The sequence below is a fragment of the Tachysurus fulvidraco genome, chromosome 11, assembly GCF_022655615.1.
Source record: "Tachysurus fulvidraco isolate hzauxx_2018 chromosome 11, HZAU_PFXX_2.0, whole genome shotgun sequence".
In the NCBI taxonomy this organism is placed as follows: domain Eukaryota; kingdom Metazoa; phylum Chordata; class Actinopteri; order Siluriformes; family Bagridae; genus Tachysurus; species Tachysurus fulvidraco.
This window is the reverse complement of record NC_062528.1, coordinates 9,083,437-9,089,436: the sequence shown is the minus strand read 5'-3', so window position 1 is coordinate 9,089,436 and position 6,000 is coordinate 9,083,437.

Sequence of the window (6,000 nt, the reverse complement as noted above, 5' to 3'; positions counted from 1 at the left end):
TATATGTTGCTGTTGTGTTGAAAATCTTCACAGTGTGAATGTACAGGCATTTTGACAAACATCTTGTGAGTTATCATTTTTAGAAGACACATTAAATGTGCCAAATGTTCCTTGTTGGTTTTAGTCATATTTAGTTATTCACATCTCTTTTCTTGTTAGTCAAGTTTTAGTCGACTAAAAGTCTCGTCATTTTAGTCTAGTTTTAGTCAAAGGAAACCTCAAGGTATCTTAATCTAGTTTTAGTCAAAAAAATTTATCTTGACCACATCTGGAATCTATTGTAAGAATAAATACGAGGTCTCATTAAATGCAATAATATCAGGAACACAAGGGTTATAGTGGAAATAAATAAATAATGAAAAGCCTAAGATCGGGGCCTCCTCCCGGTTGGACATGCCCGGAACACCTCCCCAGGGAGGCGTCCAGGAGGCATCTGAAACAGATGCCCGAGCCACCTCAGCTGACTCCTCTCGATGTGGAGAAGCTTCGGCTCTACTCTGAGTGACCGAGCTCCTCACCCTATCTCTAAGGGAGCGCCCAGCCACGCTGCGGAGGAAACTCATTTCGGCCGCCTGTATCCGGGATCTCGTCTTTTCGGTCATGACCCAAAGCTCATGGGTCAAAGGTGAGGGTAGGAACGTAGATCGACCGGTAAATAGAGAGCTTCGCCTTGTGGCTCAGCTTTTTCTTCACCACAACAGATCGGTATATCGACCGCATCACTGCAGAAGATACACCAATCTGCCTGTCGATCTCCCGCTCCATCAGTTGGATAACCAAGTATCCCAAGATACTTAAACTCCTCCACTTGAGGCAGGAGCTCTCCACCAACCTGAAGGGGGCAAGCCACCCTTTTCTGACTGAGAACCATGGCCTCGGACTTGGAGGTGCTGATTCTCATCCCCGCCGCTTCACACTCGGCTGCAAACCATCCCAGTGCACGCTGAAGGTCCTGGTTTGAGGAAGCCAGCAGGACAACATCATCTGCAAAAAGCAGAGACGAAATCCTGTGGTCCCCAAACCGGACTCCCTCCAGCCCCATACTGTGCCTAGAAACCCTGTCCATATAAGTAATGAACAGGACCGGTGACAAAGGGCAGCCCTGCTGGAGTCCAACATGCACCGAGAACAAGTCTGACTTACTGCCGGCAATGCGAACCAAACTCCTGCTCCGGTCATATAGGGACCGGACAGCCCTTAACAGAGGGCCCCGGACTCCATACTCCCAGAGCACCCCCCACAGGTCACCACGAGGGACACAGTCGAAAGCCTTCTTCAGATCCACAAAACACATGTGAACTGGTTGGGCAAACTCCCACGACCGTGACGAAACCCGCATTGTTTCTCCTGAATCCGAGGTTCGACTATCGGCCGAATTATCCTCTCCAGTACCTTGGCATAGAATTTTCCTGGGAGGCTGAGGAGTGTGATCCCCCTGTAGTTGGAACACACCCTCCGGTCTCCCTTCTTAAACAGAGGGACCACCACCCCATCTGCCAGTCCAGAGGCACTGTCCCCAACCTCCACGCGATTTTGCAGAGGCGTGTCAAACAAGACAGCCCCACAACATCCAGAGACTTGAGGTAATCAGGGCGGATCTCATCCACCCCCGGTGCCTTGCCACTGAGGAGCTTCTCAACTACCTCAGTGACCTCAGCTTGGGGAATCGACGAGTCCACAACTGAGCCCCGCCCTCTGCTTCCTCAGTGGATGACATGTCGGTGGGGTTGAGGAGAACCTCAAAGTATTCCTTCCACCGTCCGAGGATGTCCCCAGTCGAAGTCAGCAGATTCCCACTCCCACTGTAAACAGTGTGAGCAGGGCACTGCTTCCCCTCCTGAGGCGCCGGACGGTTTGCCAGAATTTCTTCGAGGCCAACCGATAGTCCTTCTCCATGGCCTCACCGAACTCCTCCCAGACCCGAGTTTTTGCCTCCGTAACCACCCGGGCTGAAGCTCGCTTGGCCCGTCTGTACCTATCAGCTGCCTCCGGAGTCCCCCGAGCCAACCAGGCTCGATAGGACTCCTTCTTCAGCTTGACGGCATCCCTTACTTCCGGGGTCCACCACCGGGTTCGGGGATTGCCACCACGACAAGCACCGGAGACCTTACGGCCACAGCTCCGAGCGGCCGCGTCGACAATGGAGGTGGAGAACATGGTCCACTCGGACTCAATGTCTCCAACCTCCCTCGGGATCTGGTTGAAGCTCTGCCGGAGGTGGGAGTTGAAGATCTCTCTGACCGGAGACTCTGTCAAACGTTTCCAGCAGACCCTCACAGTACGTTTGGGTCTGCCAAGTCTGTCCAACTTCCTCCCCCGCCATCGGATCCAACTCACCACCAGGTGGTGATCAGTTGACAGATCCGCCCCTCTCTTTACCCGAGTGTCCAAGACATACAGCCAGAGGTCAGATGAAACAACCACAAAGTCGATCATCGACTTCCGACCTAGGGTGTCCTGGTGCCATGTGTACTGATGGACACCCTTATGCTTGAACATGGTGTTCGTTATGGACAAACTGTGACTAGCACAGAAGTCCAATAACAGAACACCACTCGGTTTCAGGTCAGGGGGGCAGTTCCTCCCAATTACGCCCCTCCAGGTGTCACTGTCACGGCCCATGTGAGCGTTGAAGTCCCCCAGTAGAACGACGGAGTCCCCAGTCGGAGCACTTTCCAGTACCCCTTCCAGTCACTCCAAGAAGGTCGGGTACTCCACACTGCCATTTGGCCCATAAGCACAAATAACCATGAGAGACCTATCCCCTACCCGAAGGCGCAGGGAAACAACCCTCTCGTTCACCGGGGTGAACTCCAACACATGGTTGCTGAGCTGGGGGGCTATGAGCAAGCCCACACCAGCCCGCCGCCTCTCACCATGGGCAACTCCAGAGTAGTAGAGAGTCCAGCCTCTCTCAAGGAGTTGGATTCCAGAGCCCAAGCTGTGTGTGGAGGTGAGCCCAACTATATCTTGTCGGTATCTCTCAACCTCCCGCACCAGCTCAGGCTCCTTCCCCCCAGCGAGGTGACATTCCATGTCCCTAGTGCCAGATTCCGTTTCTGGGGATTGAGTCGCTGAGGCCCCCGCCTTTGACTGCCACCCAATCCACATTGCACCGGCCCCTTACGGTTTCTCCTGCAGGTGGTGGGCCCACAGGAGTTCGGCCCCACGTCGCTCTTTCGGGCTGAGCCTGGCCGGGCCCCGTGGGGCAAGACCCAGCCACCAGGCGCTTGCATGCAAGCCCCAACCCCGGGCCTAGCTCCAGGGCGGGGCCCCGGTTGCGACTTACCGGGCGACGTCACGGACCGTGATTTTAATTTACTCATAAGGGTTTTTTGAACCGCTCTTTGTCTGGCTTGTCACCCAGGACCTGTTTGCCTTGGGAGACCCTACCAGGGGCAAAAAGCCCCAGACAGCATAGCTCCTAGGATCATTCAGGCACGCAAACCCCTCCACCACAATAAGGTGGCGGTTCAAGGAGGGGATATATATATATATATGTATATATATATATATATATATATATATATATATATATATATATATATATATATATATATACATATATATATATATATATATATATATATAGTACACACAAATATTGATGATATTTGGAGCAATATTACATGTAATTGTTAAACTTGATTCCCTTACATATACATTTGATTTTAAGCCTAACTAATTAATTTTGATTATGATGTGATTGTGACAGGGGAAGAGGTTTCAGGTTACGGTAAAGAGATTTTTCTGTCACCACTTTTGAATAAGAAACAATGTCAAGGAGCAAGGCTACAAAACTTGTCAAAACTCAGCGAATCACAAAAGTATCAGTGAGAAGTTGAGAACAAAAGTTTAAACAGTGCGTACACTCGAACGCTGTCATGTAAAGAGCCTTCGCGGCGACAGGAAATATCATTTAACACAAAAACCTGCCTCAGGATTATTATTTATTTTTATTTATTTTTTGAGCGGTGTGTGGACGAATTCTTTCTATGCACACACACACACACACTTTTATTTCTTGATAACAGACCGCTGCTAACTATAACACACCGTTGCCATGAAAAACAGAGCGCTGCCATGGACACACAGTATTCTTACCGTAGAGACAGAGCGCACTATTTTCTTTAGCGGAAGCAATACAATCGTTTTTAAATCATTAAACTCCTTTTTAAATCATCATTGTGTGTCAAATCATTGATTTATTTGGTAGGTAGCAATGTAATAAGCGGGATCCACTTTGCGCACCTGTAACTTGAGACACAGCGCGAAGCCGCAAACTCGTTCTGAATATTTTATAGGCGTAACAGCTGATGAAAAAGCAGAGACAATTGTAGACGAAAATGAAGAGAGATTTTATCTTAGTTTGTATTTTATACAAAACATTTTCGTCTCGTCTTTTTTTGTCAACAATAATGCATGTTAGCGTTTTTGGACAGTGGTGCAGTCTTGTCATCGTCTCGTGTTAGTCATGAAAAAAAATGGTTGTTGACGAACATATTTCATCTCGTCTCGTCTGACGAAATTAACGCTAGTCGTTGGTTCTATATTTTCTTTTACCCCTATCAGATGTTAATAGTTATGTGAATCTATATGATGCTGTAGTGCTGAGTTACCTTAGAGCCTGCTCAGCTAGTTAGTGATCTGCAAGATGCTGGGTTGATCGTGATATTAGCATGAAATTTCAAAGCATTGGAAAGGGTAAAAAAAATAAGGGTTATGGGTTAAAAAAGATTGTGGGTTATGTAGGAACCCCTTCAATTAAATTGAAAGTACACCATTGACAGAAGTTTAACTTAAACACATCTCATTGTTTTCATCATTGCATTGCTTTTGCTATAAAAAAAGAAAGACACAGAACAGATCTTCATAGGAGTGTTGAGCAGAAGAGATGATGGCAGTTACAAGTTTTTTTTAGAGTTTATTATAGCCCATTATTTCAAGAGCCTCCCCCAGGTGGTGGAAAAAAACTTCCCCTAGGGGTCCGGACAGCTGAGTCTGGAGATGTAGAATACCAACTTCTTCATGAAATACTTGAACTGGCACTTTTTCCTCTGTTCGTTGTATATGTGTATTTAAAAGAAATAATAGTGGAGTTTTATGCTCATGGTATCTTAAGTCTGTAACCTAGTGAACCAGAGTTAACGTATGATAGGGACTTAAGAGCACTTTTGTACATCGCTCTGGATAAGGGCTTCCGCCAAATGCTGTAAATGTAAATGTAAGAGCTTTTTAAAACTTAAAACAGGCAAACAAATACAAATCCACAAGGCAGAATCAAGGTCATAATAGTGGCAGAAGTCAGACAAAGCACAAGCACTGTTAATAGGGCAAACAGCAAAGACATAATCCAAAGAACCAGAATTGTATTGAATTGCTTTAAGACACTAAGAATATACTTCACAATGCAGTGATGGTATCAGTGTTCTATAAAGTACTAGAAAGTAATACTTGAGTAAAAGTACAAGCATTGTACTAGAAAAAGAATTTGGTAGAAGTGAAAGTTACCTTTTAGAATATTACTCAAGTAAAAGTCTTAAAGTATCTGATATATCCTACTGTACTTAAGTATCAAAATTAAGTTTCTGATATTTAATGTACTACTTAAGTATTTGAAGTAAAAGTAAAAAGTAAAATTTCAGTGATTTTCGGTAGGCATAAGAGACACTTCATCCGGTAGGAAGAATCTTTCATTCCAATGTACAGAAACATTTCTTGCAAATACGGCCACGGGTGTATAACGTTATCTTCTTCACCCTGTTCACCACTATCGTCTGGGTGGTCGTCTACGACAGTGGTGGCCAACCCGCGGCTCCCGAGCTGCATGCGGCTCTTTGCCCGGTTTCATGCGGCTCTTACGTTCATATCGAAGTTTGTATTTGTGTCTTTTTATTGTGCGTGTTCGCTTCGCTTGAATTCAATACGGTATTTTCGTCAAAACAGTAAAAAATGTGGCTCTTGTCTCTGACTGGTTGGCCACCCCAGGTCTACGATAAC